A 27,217-nucleotide genomic window follows, 5' to 3' on the forward strand; every position below is an offset into this window, starting at 1 on the left:
CCCACCACACACAAGGCCTGCCTTCTTTGCTTTCCCTTTTCTCCTTCACACTTACCGCTATACTGTATGCTTAGTAAAGTATACTGAAGAGTCAGACACGACTGAGCAACTAAGCATAGCACAGCATTTAAAACCCCACAAAGACAGAGACTTGGCTTTTTAACCATTATATTGCCTTGTACCTAAAATAGCCTCTGACATAGAGTTGTGCTCAGTAAATGTTGCAAGGATTAAACAATGCATGGGTGCATATATTCTTAAGTTTATACCATCTAGCGGGGAACACACACCCTTCGATTAATGTGGTGGTGGTGATTTAGTTGCTAAGTCATGTACAACTCTTGTGACCCCATGAACTGTAGCCTGCCAGGCTCCTCTGTCCATGGGATTCTCCAGGCAAGAATATTGGAGTGGGTTGTCATTTCCTTCTCCAGGGGATCTTCCCAACGCAGGGATCTAACCTGGATCTCCTGCATTGCAGGCGGATTCTTTACCAACTGAGCTTTAAGGAATGATTTCTATTAATATAAGAAAAACATAAATTTCAATTTATGATGTAGTTATTTTATTCAAGCACAGAGTTCATCTATAGAATTTTGGAATCCTTCTGGCTAAAGTAATATCAGTGGCTTAGGGCAAGACCACAGCTAGTTCAGTTCAGTTCAGTCGCTCAGTCATGTCCGACTCTTTGCGACCCCATGAATTGGATGTGAGAGTTGGACTGTGAAGAAAGCTGAGCATGGAAGAATTGATGCTTTTGAACTGTGGTGTTGGAGAAGACTCTTGAGAGTCCCTTGGACTGCAAGGAGATCAGCCCTAGGATCTCTTTGGAGGGAATGATGCTGAAGCTGAAACTCCAGTACTTTGGCCACCTCATGTGAAGAGTTGACTCATTGGAAGACTCTGATGCTGGGAGGGATTGGGGGCAGGAGGAGAAGGGGACGACAGAGGATGAGATGGCTGGATGGCATCACCGACTTGATGGACGTGAGTTTGAGTGAACTCTGGCAGTTGGTGATGGACAGGGAGGCCTGGCATGCTGCAATTCATGGGGTCGCAAAGAGTCAACACAGACTTTAAAACCAGAGAGCAAACTTAAGATTTCTATCTCGTTGGGCAGATCAAAACACCATATGGCAGCGTACCTCTTTTTCCTGCTTGGTCTTCCTAAATAATCCCTTGTCACTTAGTCTGAAATCCCCACCCTGTGGCCCAGAATCTTGGCCCATACCCCTCTTGGTGCCGTTTGAAGTATTTCCAGTGCAGCGTGGAGAATCTTAGATATTTTTGTTGGCGTTTCAGGGTCTCCGTGGCAGACACCTACAACTGCTGGCTGCTTCCCCATCTACCTGGGGGGCATTCTCTTGATACACCAGGAAGCAGAACTGTTCCAGCAATAAATGCCACCAATGCCCCCCTTTGCCAGACCACATACTGATCTGGTTGTGAACCTCATTCTTAGACACTTATGGGCTACCCCTTAATTTGACTACTTCACTCTTCAAAGCAAAAACCTGCTTTTCAGATGAAATTGCCAAACTGCTGAGTAAAGAAAGAGGATTGGTTGTTTTTCTTACTATTGCTTGGCCTGTCCTCAGTGATTCTTTTGAGGGCCTCTGGGAGCCCTTCTCTGGAGCAAGGATTGCCAAACATTTTCTGTGAAGCACCCAATAGGAAATATTTTAGACTTTGCTGACCATGCCTTCTCTTGTCCTAACTGTTCTGACTTTGGCATTGTAATGCAAAGCAGCCATTTGTTGCTTTTCTCTAAGTCATGTCCTTATCTTTGTGACCCCATGGACTGTAGCAGGCCAGGCTTCCCTGTCCTTCATCATCTCCCAGAGTTTCCGCAAACTCATGACCATTGAGTCTGTGATGCCATCCAACCATCTCATCCTGTCACCCCCTTCTCCTTTTGCCCTCCATCTTTCCCAACATCAGGGCCTTTTCCAGTAAGTCAGCTCTTCACATCAGTTGGCCAAAATATTGGAGCTTTAGCAGCAGTCCTTCCAAAGAATATTCAAGGTTGATTTCCTTTAGGATTGACTGGTTTGATCTCCTTGCTGTCCAAGCAGCCATAGACACTTCCTAAATGAATAGGCATGACTGTGCTCCAGTAAAACTTGATTTACAGGCACTGAAACCTGACATTTATTTTTATATGTCATAAAATTATTCTTCTTTTGACTTTTTTTTTTGCAACCATTAAAAAAAAAAACAAAAAAAAAAACCCTATTTTCGATTTATAGACCATTCAAAACTAGGCACCGGGCTTGATTTGGTCTCTGGGCTGTAGTTTGCTAAGGCCTACTCTGGAGTCTAGGAGACCTTCCTGGGTGGGTTGCTTGGACTTCAGATATCTGCTTGACTCCCCAGTGCTTTCTTTCCTGGGCCTAGGAAACAGCTTGATCTTGATTTCTTGGCCAGCTTATTCTGAATCTCAGAGGATAGAAGCTAAAACATCTCAGTGCAATAATGACTTGTATGGCTTTCCATGTCTGACTTCCTCTAATTCCAGAAAACAGTTGCATTTCAAGTCTGGTTTCTGATGTGGTGCTTTTCCAGACTCAGTCTGTCTGTTCTTGAGATATGAAAAGCCTTGACTCTTGCTCAGTTTCTTGTCAGACTCGCTATTGATCTTGCTGTTACCTTTGCCCCTAGTTGACTCTTGCCTGGATTTCTTGCCCTGCAGTGAGGTTCTAGATGGCAGTTCACCAATGTCCACCTTGCCCACCAACTATCACACCTAGGTAACCTGTCAGTGTTGGATTTGGTTTAAAGGTTGGGCTGACATCACTCACAGCTTACCTGTATTCCTTTTTCACTTGAAACATGATTGTCTGTTTCAGATTACCTCTGTATTTACACATACAAGTACTATTTCTGAAACAACTTTGACCCCTCACTTTTTTATTCATCTTTCTAAACTTTTGGATTACACAGAACCCAGGCCAGCTTTGTCCGTATTTACAGATTCACTGCCTTCTCGGATGTGACTCTGCCAGGAGATTATTTTTTCTGTTTTTTCTGTATATTTTTGAGGTGTTTTTCTTTATGAATCTAATCTTTCCCCCATCCTTTCCTGAATATCCTGAGTCTACTAGAACCTGCCTCTTATAAAATGGAAGGAGGAACAGCCTCAGTGAGAGCTTGCCTTTCTTAATAACACAAAACATAATAATGAACTAATTTTGGCAAAATAGAGGACTGCTTCTCTGAGAGTACAGAAGAGAGCATCTTATATTCATCTTCATGTGCAGAGATATCAGGAGGGAATCCCCTGTATCCTTTGGACCTGTATCCTTTGTGAAACGGACCTGCATTCCCCTAAACACTCTACTAGGTTACTCAGAATGGGGCAGGGGGACAGAGGGTGATACCTCCTGAACATGCTGGCCTTTCAGGTAGAGCACAAGGGTCCCTAGCGAGGGAAATGAGCAAACCTCGCCTCAGCCCCGAGCCATTCCAGCAGGTTATCAAGATGGGCAGTGGACGGGAATTCTGCTGGTTTCTGCTGTGGGAAATACTGACCCGCTCTCCTTGTAAATGCAGACTGCAAGCTGCCAGCAGCGGTCAACAATTCTTTCTTTGTGTGTCGACAACTTATCTGAATTCCCTGGCCTCAAAAGACCATTCACACAGTCCCAGGCCCTGTTCTGCCTCAGGTGATTGATACTGCTGGCATGGTTCTTGTTTTTGACTTGCTCTTCCTGGGCCCCGGACCATGTGTTCTACACACTTGAAGTCTGGGCTTATGAGCCCCTGGGCATGACTTTGCAGATAGCCCTATTTGTGACCTGAAACTGTGATAACTGTCTCTGGCATCGAGCTTCCATTGTTCCGACTCTCCACACCTTTGTCCTTGCTCTTGTCCCTGCTTGACCTTTCTACCCTGTCTGCCTCCGATATCCTGGGAGACAAAATTATTCATATCCATTGAAACATCACATTTTAAAGCAGATATTTGACTAGATACAGACAGAAGAAATAAATATATAAATATAGTTTTCTGAGAAAGGTTTTCACTTTTGTGAATTTATCTGGTATTTTGATTACTTTCTAGTTCTTAAGTTCTATAACATAGAGATTATTGCTGCTCCGTGTGTGTGTGTGTGTGTGTGTATAACAATTGATCCTTGAACAACTTAGGTTTGAGCTTTGTGCATCTACTTATAGGTATATCTTTTTGAGTAAGTATGTATTACTTATACAGTTTGAGGTTGACTGACTGTGCAGATGTGAAACTACAGATATGGAGGGCCAACTGTAAAATTATATAGCAATTTTGACTGCAAGAAGGGTTGGTATTCCTTACCCCTCTTCAGTGGGTGAAGTTCAAGGGTCAGTTGTATATATGTGTGCATGTATGTACATATATATGTATATATGCATTTGTATATAGTGTTCTCTCTTTCCTGTTCTTGATCTAAGTTGTGTGTCTCATTTCAGAGATATATTTTCACCTTTAGCCGTATGTTCATTTTGCAAATTGAGAACTTGAATAATCACCATGAGTGGGCCGTTACTTAGCCTAGCACAAATTGTATCATGATTTTTATTAAGTTGTCAATAGTGAATTTACTGTGTTTATGTTTTCTACGATTATTCGAGACTCCTGACAGCATTTTATTTCTAATGATATTCTTTCTAAGAGGTATCTTGGGAGAGTATGAAAATCATTCACAGAGTGTTTCAATATCACATGACATTCAAATGGTTATATTGGCAAATGACTGGGTAACTTTGGGGTCTAAAAGGCTACTAATAACTCTCTGAGTGAAGAACTGAAGAAACAGATGCATTTGAACTGTAGTGTTGGAGAAGACTCTTAAGAGTCCCTTGGACAGCAAGGAGAGCCAACCAGTCTATCCTAAAGGAAATCAGTCCTGAATATTCATCGGAAGGACTGATGCTGAAGCTGCTGACACTCCAGTGCTTTGGCCAGCCACTTGATGCAAAGAACTGACTCATTGGAAAAGACCCTGATGCTGGGAAAGATTGAAGGCGGGAGGAGAAGGGGATGACAGAGGATGACATGGTTGGATGGCATCACCGATCCAATGGACGTGAGTTTGAGTAGGCTCCAGGAGTTGGTGATGGACAGGGAAGCCTGGCATGCTGCAGTCCATGGGGTTGCAAAGAGTGGGACACACTGAGCAACTGAACTGAACTGAAAATATACATTCCAATAAGTGATATTTTATTAATCCAGTCTTCTAATCTGTATCAGCTAATTGAGTTCGTTTTGCTGCCATGGGTTGTCCCACCAAATGGACGATCCTTTTCATCAGAGATCAGGAAGAGGGATCTGGCTTCCAGCTGTATCTAGGGTCAGGAAATCTTCCCATGCCCTTTGTGAAAGGAAGATCTCTCTTAGCTTCACCAGCTCCCAGAGACAGCTGAGGAAAGTTCTGGTTTCACAACCTCTTTGTGGAAAAGAAAATAAGTCTTTAGGCTGAATGGTGAACACTACTGCACAGAAGAGAAAGATAAATAGGCTCACTCCCCCTGCCACACCTGACCTGGAAAGATTCTGGAGATTCTGAGGGAAGTTCCCTTCTGATTATGTACATCATCCATTTGGGTTTAATTCAGCCTGAGCTGTTCGTTTATCTGCTTCTGATGGTGTTTGCATGTTTGGGAGGCAGGAGAGTGAAGGTTCTGATGATGACCAGATGCTCCTTGATTTGCTGCAACTCCAAAGGTTGTAGTTCTGTGTTCTTCATATCCATCCCTCTACCTCTCACCCCTCTTGAAGATTCTGGCCTCTTTGAGAAAAAGTAACTCTGTAGAGCTCTACAGAATCCTGTTAGGAATCCTAATGAATAATTCAAAATCACAAAACTGAAGTTGTTTCCTGGTATTATTGGAACACAGTAAGTCAGGGGTGAGCTGGGCTACTAGTGGGTGGTTCTGAAATACTCCTTTGATAAAAGTGCATATTTGTAGGCTTCACTATCACAGATTAACCAGGGGTGGGCTCTTGGAATTTGCCGTTTATTTACTTGCTTACTTTTTTGGTTTATTTACTTATTGCTTAAGTCAAGCACCAAGTGTTTCTGATACAGATTCCCAGGGACCACCATTTACAAATGGTATTGTTCTAGAGGTGATCTTACAAAGAGCTAAATCCCCAGTAAAACTTTGGGCCAGTAAGCTTGTATTCAGCTGTGGTGAATCACCAGACAGACTGTTTGTCTTCTTTCTTTTCCATACTGAGTCTAGAGAACGAAATCATTAAGAAAGATTCTTAGGTAGTGATAACCTGAAACCTATTGTGTCTAAACACTTAGTATGCTCACCTTATTTCATTTTTTCAACAGTTGCTCTGCAGGTATTAATATCACCTCCATTGTTTGAGTAACTCTAACAAATACTGAGCATTGTACTCATGAAGAGGTTGAGTATCAAAGAGATTGATTCATGTGCCCGAGGCTACTTAGTTTATGAAGGGTGGAACCAGGATTCAAATACATTTGTTTGATTCCAAAGTTCAGGTTTCTACTGCACAAGCTTTCTGTTCACTTCCTCCTCTGCTTGAAGCCATGAGAGCTCTCTATGCAGCTCTATTACTTTCTTATTTATTTAAATAAATCACTAGAGTGTGACCAGTGCAGTACCAAATATTGTTGACATGGAAGGGGTTTCCTACTTGTGCAGGAAGTTGGGACATTTACACAAGAAAATACTTAACATTTCAAGGGAGCGTGAAATTACGTGCCCAAATTAGATACATAGAGAAGAGAGAGGCTCCTGTGTTGTATGTGAAATGTTTTATGCAGGATATTGGACAGACTTGAATATCTTGAAGGACACATTTAAGGGCCTGGGAGCAATGTTGCCCCCACATCATGGAAGTTGAAATGAGTCCATTCTGGGGGTAATGCTGGGTAATCACCCTTCATATGGTCATCACAAGGAAGGCTACGTGCGTGCTAAGTACTTCAGTTGTGGCTGACTCTTTGTGACCCCCAGGACTGTAGCCCGCCATTCCTCTGTCCATGGGATTCTCCAGGCAAGAATACTGGAATGGGTTGTCGTTTCCTTCTCCAGGGGATCTTCCTGACCCAGGGGTCGAAACCGTGTCTCTTATGTATCCTGCATTGACAGGTGGGTTCTTTACAACTAGTGCCACCTGGCAAATCCCTAAAGAAGGATGAGCACCAAAAACTTGATGTTTTCGAATTGTGGTATTGGAGAAGACCCTTGGGAGTCCCTTGGACTTCAAGGAGATAAAATCAGTCAATCTTTAAGGAAATCAGCCCTGTCTATTCATTGGAAGGACTGATGCTGAAACTCCAATATTTTTGCTATCTGATGTGAAGAGCCAACTCATTGGAAAAAACCCTGATGCTGGGAAAGATTGAAGGCTAAAGCAGAAGAGAGCAGCAGAGGATGAGATAGTTAGATGGCATCACTGACCCAACTACGTGAATTTGAGCAAAGTCCAGGAGATAGTGAAGGACAGAGGAGCCTGGTGTGCTGCAGTCCTTGAGGCTCCAAAAGAGTCAGACATGTTCAGTCTTAGTGACTGAACAATAACAACAGTCAACCTTCTACAATTTAGAGGTAATGAACACCCATTTATCTGTATAATTAATTCCCCCTTGTTTCCTTCTCACTGACTACTTTGTGAAGAAGGGGCACTCTTTCCATTCCATCAGCCTTGTATTCAGGCCTCATGTGTTCCAATGGAATTGCTCTCATCATGATTAGCAGTTGCCTCCTTATTCCCAAGTCCAGTGGAACCTTTGAGTTTCTGGTCTTACTTGATGTCTCTCTGCAGTTCAAAGTGTGAGTCACCTGCTTTGGCCTTTATGTTCTCTGGATGTCTTCTTTGCCTCTAACAATTCATTCTCAGTTTCCTTCCCGAGTTCCTCCACCTTTGTCTATCCTTTGAATCTGCCCAGGGCATCTCAATCATAGGTGTTTATCCCCAAATCTATTTTTTATAGCCTAGCATTTCTCTCCAAAACACTTCCCACCACATACTGGAATGTTCCCTCGGATGTTGTGCTGGTGCCCTGCTGGTGAAACACTGCGTCTGAACGGGGCCTTGTTTTCTAGCCCTGCTCCACCCGCCCCCACCCAGACCTGCTCCTCTGCTTACAGCCTCGCCTAATCCAGAAACCTAGTGCCATCTGGTCTACCTCTGTTTCCTTTGCCAACTTACATAATCACCTAGCAGTGCCTCTCACTTCAGCTTCCTTAATGGCTCTTAGGTCTCTCCCCCTCTTTTTACCCACATCCCACAGGCCAAGCTCAAAGAAGCATTTCTCTCCTCCGTTCTTCACCTTGCTTCTGAGAAAGGTACCTTTAAAATGCAAATCCTATCTATCTGTCATCCCTTTCCTTACAGTCTTTCCATGGCTCCCTAGTTTCTCAGGCTAAATTCTAAAATCCTGACTCTGCCAGAACTGGTACATTTCAGCTCCCTCCGTTGTCCTCTACTCTCTAGGCACATAGACCACTTCCCCTCGTTCAACCCCAGTTTCTGGTTTTCCATTCTCTCTCTCTCTTTTTAAAATTCTATTCATCTTTTTGCTGTGCTGAGTCTTCTTTGCGGTGTGGGCTTTTCTGTAGCTGCGGCCAGCAGGGCTGCTCTCGGGCTGAGGTGTGCGGGCTTCTTGCTGCAGCCGCTTCCTCTGCTGCCGATCACAGGCTGCAGTGCGGCAGGGCCCAGTAGCTGAGGCTCAGGCGTAGTTGCTTTGCAGCATGTGAGATCTTCCCGGACTGGGACTGGACCCATGTTTCCTCCGTTGGCAGGTGGACTCCTTACCACTAAGCCACCAGGGAAGCCTTTCCGTTTCTCTTGATGCCTCTTCATTTATCCTCTTGGTGGGAAATGCTCTTTCTTGCTCCTCCTTTGTCCGGATACTTCCCTCCTTTTTCTGCAAGCCTTGTCTCTGAACGGAGCCCTCAGCCTCCCTTGACCCCTCGCTGATCCTCTGAGGAAGGTCGCTCAGTGGACAGAAGTGCCCAGTGGAAGGGTGCGTTACGGCTGGTGCAAGCCTGCCTTTCCTTAGTGTGCACAGAAGTGCTGTGCTGGCCAGAACAGCTCTGGCTCCACGCTGCCGGTTACAGCAGCCCCAGATCCCCGCCAGGACAGCTTCTAGGCCTTAAGGAACCTCAGTCACATTTCGTCTTCAGAGACTAGCACATGCGTTGTCATTGACCTAGCCAACCTGGGACATGTAATCATGGCTGTTCATGAATATTGCTTTCACAATTTACTGTGGATTTTAAAAATTAATCCATGAATTTTTGATTCACAATAAGCCTGATTCCTTGGCCACCTGGGAAAGGAATGAAGTCAACTAAAATGTTACTTTTTACTTTGCCTGGGAAGCCCTGCCCTTACCACCATTCTCTCCCTAACAGCACACTTTGGATCGTCCCTGTGTTTGTCTGAGTCTTTTCTTTCTTGTTGGCTGTATTGAGTTGGGAGCAGAATTGGGAGATGTTTGAATAGTACTTTCTCTAGAGCTGCTCCAGGGTGAGCTGGACAGGGGCACAGTCCTGATGAGTTTGCTTTATGGAAGCAGGTATATGCGTAGCAAACTTCCTTTATTTTCTTACATCTCTCTTGGCTGAGGTCCTAAACTGGTCCAGTTGCCTCCGACTCTCACAAGCTCCAAACTGTTCTCCTAAATGTGCATCTGACAAAACTGAGAGAATGTTGTAAACGTGCTGTACCTTTCAAGTACCTCACCTTCCCCCGAGAAAGAAGGCATCTGTAGGAATCACACCTCAGAAGAGAGAAGAGGGTACTTCCTGTTTAGCTCTCTGATCCCCAGTCACATTCTCTGACCCCTACCTCATTTTTCTTCTGGTACTCTAGAGGTCCTCACCCTGGCTCTCATAGTCTCTCTCTTTCTCTCTCTCTGGCTCTCATAGTCTCTCTCTCTCTCTGCTCTTTTTTCTTTATTTTGGTCCACAAACTGCTGCAGAGCCTAGTTGACCAGTTCAGAGACTTGATATCTGACTTGATTTCTGAAGATTTAGGATTTATTATTACTTTAAGCGCATTTCAACTCTGTTTGTCCAGGTAGCCTAGGCTTACATAGTAAAGGCCTAGAAATCAACCTGTAGACAAAGAAATTGCACTTTCAGTTTCTGAAGAAAAAAAATTCAGATTACATCTTACTTGATAGATGTTTTCTAGCAATTTGCCTTCAAATTGTATCCCATGGTAGGTCTGTAGACTAGTTTTCAGAGGAATCTTCTGAAGAGCCAGATTATGTCTTGCTTGCTGCTAAAGATTATTGATTATCTGCCCAAACGAAAACAAAAGAATGCATTTAGCTTTTTCAGTGAGGATTTCTGAAATCAAACATGAATGAAACCAAGAAACCAAAGATAAGGGCTCACAAGTTTATGAAACTTGCTAATGGGATTTTAAATAACTCCCTTTAACACTTTACTCTCCCTCAGCTCTCTTCAGAGAAGGCAATGGCACCCCACTCCAGTACTCTTGCTTGGAAAATCCCATGGATGGAGGAGCCTGGTAGGCTGTAGTCCATGGGGTCGCTAAGAGTCAGACATGACTGAGTGACTTCACTTTCACTTTTCAGTTTCATGCATTGGAGAAGGAAATGGCAACCCACTCCAGTGTTCTTGCCTGGAGAATCACAGGAATGGGGGAGCCTGGTGGGCTGCCATCTGTGGGGTCGCACAGAGTCGGACACGACTGAAGTGACTTAGCAGCAGCAGCAGCAGCTCTTTTATTCTGCTTGGTATACTTAACGTTCTTTTGAAAAATGAAACACTTGAGAATATACTCGATTTTGGATGTAGAACTATTTCAAGAATTATAGGGAAATCCTTGTAGCTTTGGAATTATACTTGGCCTGCAGAATCAGCCTCATTCATTTTTTTTCATCTATTTAGCAGATATTAAAAAATATATATCTAACATGTTAGGTCTTTTCTAGATACTATATTATAACAGTGAACAAAGCTGATAAAAATCCCTTGCCTACCGCTTATACTCAGGAGCTGGGCTGGGGATAAACAAACAAAGCCTGTGAGTGGTCAGACTGATAAGTTGACCAAGCCCAAGAGGAAATGGGGGAACAGGCTTTGCAACACCCAAAGGAAGAGCCTTTCGGGGCATGTGAGCTGGAATCGTGCCCAGCATAGCCGAGAATAACACAGGCCAGCGTGGCATGGCACGACGTGGCGTGAGGGGACGGCAAGTTGTAGCGTTGCCACCAGAAGTGTGACAGGAGCTTGGAGAGCGTGGTGAGGCCTTCACTTTGCCTGCTAGTGAGAACGTGCTATGGACTGTTAGAGCTGACTAAGACAGATGGGAGGTCTGTGAGAGTTCCGAGAAGAGGAGGGAGCTGATCTGACCTGTTTTGAGAGCCTCACTCTGGCTTCCACATCACTGGAGGACTGCAAGGGAAAAGCAGAGGCTGGGAGACCTGTGAGGAGGCAGTGACTGTAATCAGTGAGTTGCACAGGGACAGCAGAAGTGGAGATGGAATCTTACACCATGGTAAGATTCAGAATTGTTTTGAAGGTGCTGGTTGTTGTCACTCAGTCATGTCCGACTCCCCATGGAGTCGGATTGCAATCCATGCAACCCCATGGATTGCAGCACGCTAAGCTTCCCTATCCATCACTATCTCCTGGAGTTTGCTCAGACTCATGTCCATCAAGTCAATGATGCCATCCAACCATCTCATCCTCTGTTGCCCTCTTATCTTCCTACCTTCAATCTTTCCCAGCACCAGGGTCTTTTCCGGTGAGTCAGCTCTCTGCATCAGGTAGCCAAAGTATTGGTTTCAACTTCAGCATCAGTCCTTCCAATGAATATTCAGGATTGATTTCCATAAGGATGGACTGCTGTGATCTCCTTGCAGTATAAGGGACTCTCAGAAGTCTTCTCCAGCACCACATTTTGAAAGCATCAGTTCTTTGGTGCTCAGCCTTCTTTATGGTCCAGCTCTCACGTCCATACATGACTACTGGAAAAACCATACCTTTGACTATCTGAATATATTGAGGACTGGATTTGAGTTGTCCCAGGCAGAGGGGTGTCAATGATCAATCCTGAGAAGCTGGAACGATGGAGTTGACCCAGGTAGAGATGGGCGTGACTCGGGTGGGAACTTGTTATGAAGGAAGATGAGAGGATTAATTATTGGCACGTAGATTTTAAAATGCCTGTTAGACTTCCAAGTGGAGATGTCACATAGTCATTAGATATGAGTCTGAAGTTCAGTGGGAGGTCAGGGCTGGAAATATAAAATCAGGAGTTGACAGCGTGCAACTTGGAATGATACTTAGAGCACTTTAACTACTAGTATGAACTGAGTACCAACCAACCAGTTAAGACAGGTGCCAGGCTTAACAATCGACATAGCTATACAGCTCCCTATCAGCAGAATATCAGCCTAACAAATGGTTGCATTTGACAAAGACATACCTTTCCACTTGGCCCTTCTGTCTTTACAGATAAACAGTAAACTTTACAGATAAACAGTAAACTTTACAGACACCCCATAAATATACATTTCCCATAAAAATAAAAGTATGAGCAGAGTACATTTATTTTCTCACTTCTCCACTCCCTGATTCACATTATATGCATTCTGTTTTCCTGTAGGAATTGGTTAAATAGAAACATTTAATGTATTAACACATTTTTGAAGCCTAGTTTGAAAGTACTGGCTTTTGAATACAACCAACCAGTACTTGGAATCCTGTATCTTCCATTCTACAATCTGTGTTTGCAGAAACAAGCTCCTTTTCCTTCCTTTTACTGAAAGCAAAATCTGTGAAACTGAAAATAAGATTATCTCACTAAATGTAAAGGACCTATCAGAGTGCCCATTATTTATGATACAATTTCCTACCAATCTCGTAAGATTTGAAGGAACCTTACCTTCTCTTGTGTTCTTCGTGATAACTAGTGAATTATTATTAGCAATACTCATACCACCAAAGTTGGATTTAGAACCTAACCTACATTCAGAAGTGTTTGGGCTTATATTTACTCACATTTGGACACCCATATTCACCAAAAGGAAGTATCGGTGGTTATCAGAGGAAAGACCTTTATTTTGATTAGTTCTTTCTCATGAATCAGACTTGAAAAGGTGCTTTCTCTTTCTGTGTAAACTTTCAGTTATAGCTTTATGTAAATATTTGCTTGTCCCAGCATTCGCCCAGTGATTGTGAATGAGTTCCCTTTGTTGATAAACTCCTGTGAGGTATAAGAACATGGATTCTGTTTCTCTCTTGCTCTGAGTTTTCAGGGCCCAGTGCAGTGCACCATGCTGCGTGCATGCTCAGCCACTTCAGTTGCGTCTGACTCTGTGCAGCCGCATGGACTGGAGCCCGCCAGGCTCCTCTGTCCCTGGGGCTCTCCAGGCCAGAAGACTGGAGCGCGCTGCCATGCCCTTCTCCAGGGGATCCTCCCGACCCGGGGGTGGAACACACGTCACGTCTCCTGCACTGGCAGGCAGGTTCTTTACCACCAGTGCCGCCTGGGAAGCCCTGCAGTACACCGGTTGTGAGGCTAGTTACAGGGCCAGGTACCTGTGTGTGCTGAGTAGGAGAAGGTCTGGATTTCTAAGTTTCTTCAGATCCTGTGCACTCTAGTCCTCAATGCCACTTGGTTCTGGGGAAAGGTGGGGAGAATGCCTTGGCTGCCTTCCCAGATGGGTGAAACTGATTCCTCAATATCTAGGAAGTTTCCTAACACAAACTGGAGCTCAGTATTTGTTAAATTAATACATGGGAGCAAAGCATACAACCAGTAGCTATTGTACCTCACTGTCATGTGGAATTTTGAGGGAGGCAGACTCCGAGTGAGTATCTCATTTTTGTGCGTGCAGCTTCTGACTTACAAATGGCATTATTTGGAGCGGTGACTGCCACTGTTTGACTGTCTTGTTGCACTGAGTGTTCTGTTTTTTTCCTCTCGTCATTAAGATTATGAACTTTACTTACTTTTCTCCGTCATAAATGAGGTAAAGAAAATACTGTCCTCTCCATTTTATTACTGAGTCACTGTTAATTGTTCAGTTCTCTCTTCTCTTGGAAAGATTTCTCTCCTTGAAGGGACTCATAGGCCCTCTTTAAAGTAGATCTCATTTCTAATTGGTCAGACAAGCCTAAATAAAAATATCGGAGCCTAACAGTGGACATAGCGATGATTGATTCAGACCGCCTCTTCTCCACAATATGTATGTGGAAACGTGGACAGATATAGAGCCTCAGAAAAGGGAGAGAAGAAGAGAAAAACCTTGGGGGCAGCTGTTTTGCGAATAGCACTCTGGAAGGCTGTGAAAGATTTTCAGTGTTTTGGAGGACTCTGTTAGGGATCGTAGTATGCCTTCTTCTGTGCATTTTGTCCTGTTTTCAAAAACAAAGGCTTTCTCCAGAAAGGTTTCTTAATAAACTACGTACAATATCCTGGCCTTTCCAACCATTAGTGATTGTAAATTCTTTGAACCCAATTCTTGAAATTATAACAGCTGTTCAAAATGCACTGAGTGTATGTCATGTGTCAGGTCTTGTGCCGAATACGCTGTGTATATTGTCTTGTGGAATACTCACGCTAGATACGTTGTTACGTTATTATGTTCAGTTTTAACAAATGAAGGAAAGAGTTCAGGCCTACAAGCACCTTGTACACACAGTTGCCCAGCAAGTGGTCAAGCCTGGGACTGCAGGCTGGCATTGCGCCTGCAGAGCCCACACTCACCTCTGCACTGTGTCTCTCAGTGGTGGCGGTGGAGGCTTGGGATTCCTTTGTTTATCCTGTAGGATGGTTGCAGTAGTAATGTACTGTGACATTAATTTCCCTTGGAAGTGTGATTTGATTATGTTTGGTTAAACTGAACGCGCGTCTGATTTCTATGAATGCAGCTTTTAACTGATTTACAAGTGGCAGTGTTTGGAGCCGTGACTGCTGGCATGGGGCTCGGCGTCCTGTTGCAGTCGACGCTCAGGCTTTTCCCCTCTCCACGTTGGCAATGTTTTCTATGTTCGGCTATTTTAATCATGTCCTTTGAAAGTAGCCTTCATAAGTAACTAAGTCAATGTAGCCACTCTGGTGATAGAGCCTTCAAATGGAAACAGACAATACCCACATGCAGTGGGAATTGCATTTTGGTTGTCCCCCTGTGCACGCCAAAAACGGTAGAGATGGACGAATGACTTAGATGACTAGAAAAAATTTATTCTTGTGTATATATAATCTTATAACCATGAAAACTTCTATTGTGGGTACCTTTTACTGCCTAGATTGGGTTTCCTCAAACCGGCTTGCTTGTGAAATCCCTAATATCGTCTTCAGTGGAATTTATTTTGTAGTTTTATGGCCAAATTTCCTCACTTTGGTGTTTGCACGAGAAAGCAACAAGTTCTTCCACATAGAGCAGATGGTTGTAGGAAATGAGCTACTTTTGAAAACTGTATATACCTTATGCCTCGGAAAAGATTATTTCCCCGTCCTAAGGAAGTATGCATTGAACATTACTTTGTGATACTTTTCTTTGCCACTCTTGTCACATTCCAGTCAGAGCTGAGAAGGACCTAGGGATTGGGGCCTGAAATTGTCTAGATTTTATTCCTTTTCTTCCTAAAAGCATTTTTCAGTGTTGACAGTGTTTGAAACTGAGACCTAGCAGGAGAAGTACCGTTGAGTGACCACATTATGGCAGGATGATGACTCACAGCTCATATGAGTATTTTATAGCTCTCTGTACCTCCTTTAGATTTTTTTTGGGGGGTGTAGGGTGGGGAGTGTATTTGGCTGTCTATTTTCATATTGAAAATACTCCAAAATGTTTTGAAGTTGTACATTTATGATCAGAACCTATAAATGTATGAATTAAATTACTGCAAGTTAAAGATTTTAATTCTGAGTCAGGGAGCATGAAAGTTTATGCTAACACAGAGAATAATGGATGATAGATTGTTTCCTTTTTTGCTGTGAGTTGTCTCTATTTAGAAATAAGCCCAGCCTTAATGTCCCATTGGGGTTCATGCTCCAGTTAACAGCAGAGAAAAAGATTTGAGAACCAGAGAGAAACACGAGGACACTTAGTGTCAAGAATGAAAGGGAAGCTGCAGGAAGTTTGATAAGGAATTTATAGGTTTGGGAAAATTTTTCAGTTTGCTCAGGAACCTCTTTGTTTACCTCATAGAAATTTTGGATAAAAATGATAACCACTGTATTTATTCCATAACTTACTATGCCAAAGCTCCTGAGAAAGGGTCACAAACATATGCTTATTATCCTCTCAGTTGTACATAATAATGCTTCAAACTAACGAAAATCGGCTTTAGCTGCAATTTTATCGTTGGAGTCCTCTTTTTGCATTTTCCTTAAAAACTTTGAAATTAAATAGAACTCTATACTGATACTCTCACTTCACCATCATAGGAGGAAACCACGACCATCGTCCAGAACACTTGCTCCTTTCCTCACTGTGTGCATATACTTGTTTTCTGAATTACTTTTTAGATCCTCTTGCTAATTGCAAGCAGGCTCCAGGCACCGCAGTTTCACCTCCATCCTCCCCTGACTCATCTCCCTGAAGCTGCAGCCCAGTTCCAACCTAATGAAAGGCAAATAGATGCCAAAGACAGTATTTACCCAATTAACATGTTGTTTTTGTTCCGGACCATCCCTCTGAGTCATTTCACGTGTTGTTTTGTATGTTGGTGAGTAGGGGGAGTAGAAATATTCCAGGAGGCCTCTAACTCCTCGGCAACAACTCACAAAATCACTGGCTAGCAGTCTCTCAGGTGAGGGCAGTGTTAGTTGGATGTTAGAGGTATCAACTGAAACCAGTCTGGATACTGTTTAAAATCAAATGTACCACCTTCAACATAATTCCCGGTGTTTTCAGTTGAGCCATTATCTGCTCACAGATAGCGCCAGGGGAAAGTAAGAGAAGATTTTTGAATGAAAGTGTAATTTGCTCAGTTGTATCTGACTTTTTGTGAACCCATGACTGGGCTCCTTTGTCCATGGGACTCTCCAGGCAAGAGTGCTGGAGTGGGTGGCCATTCCCTTCTCCAGGGGATCTTCCCAATCCAGGGATCAAGCCCCGGCCTCCTGCATTGCAGGTAGATTCTTCATCTGAGCCACCAGGGAAGCCCAGATTTTTGAATGGTCAAATGCAAATTTATCATCTGCTTTGGAATAACTGTATGTGGCTCTGATTTAAATGGATTAAAAAAACACCCTAAAAAAATAAATAAAAATAAAAAAACACCCTAGACTCCATTTGAACAACAAAGGGCTAGATTGTGGTTGACTTTTAAGGTCTCTGTAAGGTCTAAAATTCTGGGACTTGATTTTTAAAAAATACTTTGTGTTAACAGTATGTTACACAAAATACATGTGTGGTGGACAGCTACCATATCCCGTGGTCTTTTGAGTAGCCTTTCTGAAGTTGTGAAATCACAGCATTATGAGTCCCATCTTACCAAGGTGGCAGTCAAAAATCAAATTCCCAGCCTCCCTTGCAACTGGGCTGCAGGCATGGCCCCGAGGTATGTCTAATCTGACAGATTTTTGCCATACTGAAATTGGAGGATTGATACTAGAAAACAAGCACTGCACACATCTTTCATTTTGTCAGTGAGTGTAGTATTAGACAGCTCTGATTTGAGGTGTCAGCTGTGTAATGTTTAATTCTTGGTACAGAATCGACATTCATCCTGGAGGCATTGGCAGTTACAGTGCGTTAGTATGAATGGTGGCAGATAGAGTGGCAGCTGTCTTCTCATATGAGCCAGTTCTGGAGCCTGGTTTGGGAATTTTTTTCCCCTGGAACCTTAGTCCTGAGCCCTCTCAACAATCCTGGAAGCTACCTTAATAAATTTCTTAGATTGAGTGCATTCAAATGTTTCTAGTTAGTAGTCTTAAGAACCCTAATTGAATAAACGTGTTATCATTTTTCTTTAAGACCATATATCTTATATCTGATAATTTAGTATTGATCATTTTAGTGTGAATGAATTAATGAACAGACTATAAAAGATGACATAAATATGTATTTGTGAGACCTCTGACTGAAAGCATTACAGAACATATGTTGATAATGCTTTCCAAGACAGTTTTACACCAACACAAAACTGCCTCTGCTTTGTTCTCTGTCCCCTCCCACCCCAACTGGGTGTAAACATTTCTTTCCATTGAAAATGACACTCATTTTTTGCTACCCAACAAATGGCTGTTTAGCACAGTGTTTTAAATTAGATGTGAATAGGAAGAAAGATGAAGGTGAGCCTAGGTAAAGTGTTGAATTTATGTCTGAATTGTCTGGTTGATAGATAACAAGGGTCTGATTCATCATGCTTCCAGATTAAATTGCTCTTCTAAGTCAATATCCCAAATTTCTACCAAGAGCTTTTTTAACATGGTGAATTCTACATAATATCCTTCACGTAAGTGTGCCTGAGGGAAGTTGCACTTGAACACCGTCAAAGTAAAATGGTAGAATGGAGAATTTGTTTCTCCATCCTTTCTGGATTTTGCTAAGAACACAATCTAATTGACAAGGGTAAATTTATATGACATATATTAATATTGCCACCTAAGGAAGTTTGGAAGAGATGAAATTCTTTTTCACTCTTAAGGCAATTCACTACTAGCATTGAGGCCCCAAACAAGGAAAGAGATGACAAATACGGTTGTCCAGCGTGTTCTGAGCAGCACATCAGTGACAGCTGTGCTGTGCTGCGATGAGTTGCTCAGTTGTCTCCGACTCTTTGCAATCCCAGTAGCCTGCCAGGCTCCTCTGTCCATGGGGTTCTCTAAGCAAGAGTACTGGAGTCAGTTGCCATACCCTCCTTAGGAGTTTTCCCAACCCAGAGATCCAGCCCAGGTCTCCCACATTGCAGGCAGATTCTTGACCATCTGAGCCACCAGGGAACCAACTGGATGTAATGAAATAAACAGATAATTGACAGCAGAGTGTGTTACATACAGTAAGGTTAAGTGTCATTTTGTGTGTAGGAGTATGCATTTCTGTTTACATATGTACTATATAAAATGTAATTTTTCTGTCATTTCTTACTGAAAAAAGTTTAAAAGACCAAAAGCTTACTTTTAATTAGTTAAGATTATCTATATAGTTCCTTTAAAAGCAAAATTATTAAAATTCTTTGAGTTCATTTTTGGTTTTCAAAATTGACCATGGCACAAATGTTCACAACAGGAATTATTACCCTACTAGGTTCTAGGAATTTCTGCCGCAAACTTATTTATTCAGATGATTCAGTTACATCGGCAGTGTATAAAAGCTTTTCTGAGACTCAGCCCATTGGGTAGCTCTGTTCAGTCTGGCAGTGAGCACAGTTTCTTCCTCACTGTTTTTTGTGTTTACTGAATTATGTAATTGAAAGAATATGTTCGAAATTAAAAACGTTAGTCCTTTAATTCCAGTATAGTATTGATTTCCAAGATTTTTTTTTTTTTACTATTTAGATTTTTTTTCGTCCAGTTCTAGAAATACAGGACTTTTTAGGTTGGTGGATATGGCTTTCCAACCATGCCTGACATTGCTGGATGCTGTTGTGCTTTGTGTTACTCTAACTTGAAGCACGAGGACCAGATACAGCAGCCCTTTTTTTCTGTTCTCAAATTGTGCATATAAGCCTTCAGCCTGGTTTTAAAAGCCTTTCTGTTTAGGAGAATTGTAACTTCTCAAAAATGACACTGAGATAACATCTTATTTTCTAAGATTTCACTGCCCTTAAAAAAGGAAAAAAATGAAAATAATAAAGAAGGCAATTCACCTTTACCAGAATTACCTCCTTTTTTAAAAAATTATATAATATACCTTTCTTTTCTACTCTCTTTATTCATATGCATCCTCTTTAGAGAGTTGTTTTTGCCAGGGAGCCCCAAATATGTCATGAAATGATGAATAATTTTAAAGCTCAAAGGCTTTGTAGCAAGAAAGATAAGTCCTTTGAGAGGGATCAGAGAAGGTGATGGATATCAAGCTCTCTTCAGATGGCACTGTTCCACGGCAGGAATCCAGGAGAAAGGTCACCTAGACTTCTGATTTTACTGCTCTTTTTTAAGTGTAATTTTCACACTTTAGTGTTATTCATAGATCATATTAATCTTAAAGATGGCTTTTTGAAATTAACCAGGCTGTGTATCTTACCCCTTTACTCTTTCTTCTGTTTCCTGAATGGAAGCCAATCTTTCAGTAGTTTATAAACTGCTGTATAAGTTGCTAATGTGGCATCTAACAAGCGTCATTATACATAGCCAGTCTTTTGATAGTGTTTATGATTATACATAAAAAATGAAGTATTTAGGAAGATTCTTTCTGGAAAATGTAAGCTTATAAAGTAGATTGATCTGATGATAATTGATGTCTAAAAAAGTTTTAATTTATAAATGGTTAACTACATAGGTTTAGTGTACTCATAAATAATTGTTTGTATTTATTAATAACACTCAATTATAGTGCTAAAGAGCAGATAAATATAATAAAAGAGCTGAGATCCATGATCAGTTGAAGTTGCATAAAGAAATAAATTTCCATGGTAACTTAGTCAGTGAAGAGTTCATCAGCAATGCAGGAGATGTGGGTTCAATCCCTGGGTTGGGAAGATCCCCTGGAGGAGGAGGAAATGGCAACCCATTCCAGTATTCTTCCCGGTGAAATCCCATGGACAGAGGAGGCTGGCAGGCTACAGTCGATGGGGTCGCAAGAGTCGGACACTACTTAGCGACTACACCACCAAGGAAATAAACAAATTGGTTATTTTTGCAGGTTCCGTATCTGTGAATTCACCTCCTTGGTAAAATTTATTTGTAATTTTATCAATACTTAGGGTGGTTTCATGTTCGTTCTCAGACCTTCACAGATAACCTGAGCAGCAAAGAGTTGGAGCCGCCCAGTGTGCCTGGCAGTCCCAACTGAGGACTGACACGGGACACTCTGCCTTCTTGTGTTAGTTCTCGGACTGAAGCCAGAAGTCCTTGTCGCCACCTCTGTAGTGCCTGGTTTTGCTGTTTAAAGTGGCCCAAAAGGATAGGGCTGAAGGGCTGTCTAGCGTTCCTGAGCTCGGAAAGGCTGTGATGTGCCTTATGGAGAAGAGTTGAGGGAATACATGTCTTAGACAAGCTTTATACAGCAGCTGCTTTAAGGCATGAGTTATAGTGCTGTTGGCCATGAGTTCAATGTTAATAAATCAGAAATATGTACTCAGTAAGATGTCTTTCAATAGAAACATCCATAAAGCAAGGTCCTGTATTAGCTGTCCAAAATGTTGTGACTGGAAGCTTACAGGAAGTAAGCCTATTATTTCACCTAGAAGCAGCGATTCAGTATTTGCCAATTCAATGTTCGCGACAACTTTGTAGAACACACCTGCCTCAAACGATGAAAACTGACTGTACTAAGCAATCTCAAATTTGTTGTAGTGAAAATTTATGGAAAACTGGTTTGAAATGAAAGAATCACTTTTAAGGGAATGCATTTCTACATAGAACAAACAGCATAGTTATTTGAAAAGTATTCTCTTCTACTTCCTTGAGCTTCAAAGACAGCATCTTTTGGCAATTAATAATTTAAGGAAAATAAGGGAAAGTTTCCAGGTGATAATCTGCTGCCTTATTCATGGGTAGAAATAAGCCTATTATTTTAAAACATTTAAAAAATAAATTTCCATGGAAAAGCTTAAATCTCCCTTTCTATAATCAGTGTTATGGGAAGTATTTCTTTAAGTTAGATGCTGGTAGATTGTTCTAGCTGAAGGAAACAGCTCCCCATTGATCCGCATATCTGAGGTTGTTGATATTTCTCCCGGTAATCTTGATTCCAGCTTGTAACTCATCCAGCCCAGTATTTCACGTGACATGCTCTGAGTATAAGTTAAATAAACAAGGTGACAATGAACAGCCTTGTCATACTCCTTTCTCAATCCTGAACCAGTCAGTTGTTCCATACAGGGTTCTAACTGTTGCTTCTTGACCTGCATACATGTTTCTCAGAAGATAGGTAAGATGGTTTGGTTTTCCCATCTCTTTGAGAGCTTTCCACATTTTGTTGTGATCCACACAGTCAGAGGCTTTAGTATAGTCAGTGAAACAGAGGTAGATGTTTTTCTGGAATTCCTTGCTTTCTCTTTGATCTAGCGAATGTTGGCAACTTCATACTATATACCAATTAAAGCATTGCATGTCTATCTGTAATATCAAAGATTCACTTAACTAATCAGTAAGGGAACTAACAGGATGCCAAAGATAGTTCAAAAACATGTAGAAATAACACAAAATATTTATAGTCATGGAAAGAAAGAATTCTGGAATGAGACCGCTACAGTACTAAAATGATTACTGCTCTACAGGCAATAATACTATAACCTTTGTGAATCGCTTTACATTAATATGTCACAACACTCATTTGCATGGCCATCAGATAAGAGTCATTCCTGCTGACATCCATTTTGACACGTGAAATACCCTAACCCACAGAATGTCAAATTTTCAGCACAATAGGAAATATTTTAGGCTTTGTGGGCCACATAAGTTCTCCCATATCATCTGGGTTTTGTTTTGTTCTTACAGTCACTTAAAAATGTAGAAACTCTTTTTATCTCGTGGGCTGTACAAAAACAAGCTGCTGTCCTGTCATTTGCCCCATGTGCTAGAGTTTACAGACTCTTGATTAAGGCCTTACAAATACTAAATAACAAAACAGAACAAAGATATCGGTACTATCTTAGAGAACGAGATAATCCTTGGGTGAGCCAGTTAGACAATGTCCTGTTATATTCAAGGGGCATGGATTTGTCCTTTTGTCTGTTTGGAGTATATATATTTTCGTGACAGATGTCTGATGCTATGAAAGTATTTCTTAGAGCACATGAATCTAGTCATCTGAGGGGATCACTTTAGCGGAAAAGACAATGTTAGTCAAGGGACCATGTGATCAAAGATATCATTGCAAGTGTGACCAGTCCTATGAAGGAGAGATGGGCAGTGCTCTGAGGGCTTCTTTGGGAGCCAGAGGGGACTTTCCTGATAAAGTAATGCTTAAAATACATTGTGAAGGATAGATAAGGATTGATAACCTGGAGAGGAGGAAAGAGAATGCCAAGCTTCCGAGTTCCCAGTGAAGATGTGAGTTATTACAGGAGGAAACTGAGACGAGTCTGAGCTGAAAGATGACCTCTGTCCCTGGAGGGAAAGAATGAGAGAAGTTGAAGAGGGAGAGGCTTCTGGGTGGGTGACCGGGCTAACCTCTTTTCCAGGGCCGTCCTGGTTTACTGATGTGACAATTAATCACCCTCTTTCATTCTCAAAGTGTCCCAGTTTGGATGATAAATTATATGATAAATGGGTCATGTCAAGGAGTTTGCTCCTTAACATCAAATCAAATGGCTGCGTAGCCATTGAGGAATTTTAAGTTGGGCAAAGATGATATAATCAGATTTACATTTTGAAATGATGGCTGCCTTGTGGATATGGATTTGGTAAGTCACAGGGGATGTTAAATTGATGTTTACTAGGAAATGTGTCTTTCAGGTTAAATGACTTATTTTCTCAATAGCAAGGCAATTCAGGGAAAAAGAAAAATCAGGGAGATATGTTTGATGAAATCAATTGGTCACTGGATAAAAAATTGTTGTTCTAGTAGCCTGGTATAGATGGAGACATTCTATAGTGCACTTAGTTGGAGCCCTTGGCCTGTTTAGATGTGTTTGTAACGTAGTAACATGTTGACATGCTGCCATAGGTGTGGGCAATGAGGTGACCATAAAATGAAACTATTGGGATATGCTTTAGTTGTGACTCTGATCATCTAGAATTTGAGTCACAAAATTAGCAAGACAATTTTGTCCCCAAAACTGAAAATTGTATGAGGGTCAGGCCACCACTGACTTGCTGCCAGTTACATCCCCAGCTTGCAGTTTCAGGAGTCGGCTGAACAGCTGAAGGAATGAGCTCCCCTCTACAAAGAACATTGTTTCCTAAAAATCTTAGCTACAACCTTCATAAAACTCCTTAAACATTTATCCCATTGGCTTAGAGCTTTTGAATAAAGACTATGGTCAAGATTATAGAGGTAAAAATATTTATCAATAAATCTGGAAATGTATTGATATTTCAAATATATATATCTATTTTTTTTTTCTCAGGATTAAAGGTCAGTGTGACACAACATTTTGCTTGCTTAGGAGAATAGATGACAGAACCAGTTTCTGTTAAAAAGTAAAAAGTAATGCCATGCAGTTTTCATTGAGAACAAATTTAAAGCTGTATCTTCAAATTGCCAGCTTTAACACCTTTTGTTGGCTTTCCTATTCCCCTTATTGATAAAATAACAAATCTATGTTGTAATCTTTGCCAGGTGGCCTCTGGATGCTCATTTCTTCTTGTGCTCCCTGCAGTCTGGCTTTCTCTTGAGTGTGTTGTGCGCTGGAAAGTGTCTGTGTCCACCACGTACCTGTGAACCTGGGGGTTCATAGGTATTTTCTTGCTCTTCACTGCTTTTGCAAAACCACTGTTAATGCCTCCTCCACTCCAGCACACCCCATCATTGAACTTGTTTTCTCAGATTACAACATTTTATACTTCTCAATGCCATGGTTTCCTGCCCTTGTCTGTTCCCCTCCCATCCGCATTTATTGTATCGTATGTGTGTGTGCGTGCTCAGTCATGTATAACTCTTTGCAGCTTCATGGGCTATAGCCCACCAGGCTCCTCTATCCAAGGGATTTTCCAGGCAAGAGTACTGGAGTGGGTTGCCATTTCCTTCTCCAGGGAATTGTATCATATAGAAGCTAACTTACTATGCTCTCTCCTTCCCCACTGCTAACCATCCTTGTTGGTGGCTTTAGTTAGTCATGGAGATTGTGCTACACCCTGGCTTCTCACAAGCTATCTTCTCCTTTTCAACATTTTTTTTCCTTCCACTCAGGAATCAGCAGCCTGTTTCCTCTAAGGGGCCAAATAGACATATTTTCATTTTCCTCGCTATAGTTGCAACTACTAAACATCACGGTCCTAGCTTGAAAACACCATCGATAATATATTAACAAATGTGTTCCAATGAAACTTTATTTACAAAAACAGGTGAAAAGCTGAGTAGGGACTTGAAAGAAATGGGATAGTGAGCCACAGCTGGGGAGAAAGAGTTCCAGGCCAAGGAAACGGCAACTGTGAAGACTAAGACAGGACTCTGCCCTGAATTCTTTCTGCAAAAGCAGCAAAGAGGCCACTGTGGAGGGAGTGAACTGAGCTGGGGGAGGGGGGGCGTGGTGGGGGTGCAGATGCCAGACAAATCAGTGTGGGGATGGAGCTGGACTTTGGGGGACCTTATAGGCTGTAAGTAAGGAGCAGCGGCTACGCTTTACTGGAGCAGCTGTGAAGAGATACCCCACGCCCAAGGTAAGAGAAACCCAAGTAAGATGGTAGGTGTTGCAAGAGGGCATCAGAGGGCTGACACACTGAAACCATACTCACAGAACACTAGTCAATCTAATCACACTAGGACCACAGCCTTGTCTAACTCAATGAAACTAAGCCATGCCCGTGGGGTAACCCAAAACGGGCGGGTCATGGTGGAGCGATCTGAAAGAATGTGGTCCACTGGAGAAGGGAATGGAAAACCACTTCAGTATCCTTGCCTTGAGAACCCTATGAACAGTATGAAAAGGCAAAATAATAGGATACTGAATGAGGAACTCCCCAGGTCAGTAGGTGTCCAATATGCTACTGGAGATCAGTGGAGAAATAACTCCAGAAAGAATGAAGGGATGGAGCCAAAGCAAAAACAATACCTAGCTGTGGATGTGACTGGTGATAGAAACAAAGTCCGATGCTGTAAAGAGCAATATTGCATAGGAACCTGGAATGTCAGGTCCATGAATCAAGGCAAACTGGAAGTGGTCAAACAGGAGATGGCAAGAGTGAACGTTGACATTCTAGGAATCAGCGAACTAAAATGGACTGGAATAGGTAAATTTAACTCAGATGACCATTATATCTACTACTGCGGGCAGGAATCCCTCAGAAGAAATGGAGAAGCCATTATGGTCAACGAAAGAGTCCGAAATGCAGTACTTGGATGCAATCTCAAAAACGACAGAATGATCTCTGTTCGTTTCCAAGGCAAACCATTCAATATCACCGTAATCCAAGTCTATGCTGCAACCAGTAATGCTGAAGAAGCTGAAGTTGAACGATTCTAGGAAGACCTACAAGACCTTTTAGAACTAACACCCTAAAGAGATGTTCTTTTCATTATAGGGGACTGGAATGCAAAAGTAGCAAGTCAAGAAACACCTGGAGTAACAGGCAAATTTGACCTTGGAACATGGAATGAAGCAGGGCAAAGACTGATAGAGTTTTGCCAAGAAAATGCACTGGTCATAGCAAACACCCTCTTCCAACAACACAAGAGAAGACACTACACATGGACATCACCAGATGGTCAACACCGAAATCAGACTGACTATATTCTTTGCAGCCAAAGATGGAGAAGCTCTATACAGTCAGCAAAAACAAAACTGGGGGCTGACTGTGGCTCAGATCATAAAATCCTTATTACCAAATTCAGACTTAAATTGAAGAAAGTAGAGAAAACTGCTAGACCATTTAGTTATGACCTAAATCAAATCCCTTATGATTATACAGTGGAAGTGAGAAATAGATTTAAGGGCCTAGATCTGATAGATAGAGTGCCTGATGAACTATGGACAGAGGTTCGTGACACTGTACAGGAGACAGGGATCAAGACCATCCCCTTGGAAAAGAAATGCAAAGAAGCAAAATGGCTGTCTGGGGAGGCCTTACAAACAGCTGTGAAAAGAAGAGAAGCGAAAAGCCAAGGAAAAAAATGAAAGATATAAGCATCTGAATGCAGAGTTACAAAGAATAGCAAGAAGAGATAAGAAAGCCTTCTTCAGCGATCAGTGCAAAGAAATAGAGGAAAAGAACAGAATGGGAAAGACTAGAGATCTCTTCAAGAAAATTAGAAATACCAAGGGAACATTTCATGCAAAGATGGGCTCGAGGACAGAAATGGTCTGGACCTAACAGAAGCAGACGTTATTAAGAAGAGGTGGCAAGAATACACAGAAGAACTGTACAAAAAAGATCTTCACGACCCAGATAATCACGATGGTGTGATCACTCATCTAGAGCAGACATCCTGGAATGTGAAGTCAAGTGGGCCTTAGAAAGCATCACTATGAACAAAGCTAGTGGAGG

At 42.0% G+C, this 27,217-nt stretch overlaps 1 protein-coding gene across 16 annotated transcripts in view; it reads left to right on the plus strand.

The window, feature by feature from the left end:
- The window catches only part of CAMK2D (calcium/calmodulin dependent protein kinase II delta), a 317,386-nt gene that overhangs the window by 118,695 nt on the left and 171,474 nt on the right, over window positions 1–27,217 (plus strand). Inside the window, exon 1 of one of the 16 annotated variants that reach the window (XM_018049204.1) lies at window positions 11,381–11,500. The exons of the other annotated variants lie outside the window; for them this stretch is intronic. The gene's annotated coding sequence lies outside the window, so the exon portion shown is untranslated. Of the gene's footprint in view, window positions 1–11,380; window positions 11,501–27,217 lie in introns of those variants that run through there. 16 annotated transcript variants of the gene reach the window in all.

Source organism: Capra hircus, chromosome 6 (genome assembly GCF_001704415.2).
Source record: "Capra hircus breed San Clemente chromosome 6, ASM170441v1, whole genome shotgun sequence".
NCBI lineage: Eukaryota > Metazoa > Chordata > Mammalia > Artiodactyla > Bovidae > Capra > Capra hircus.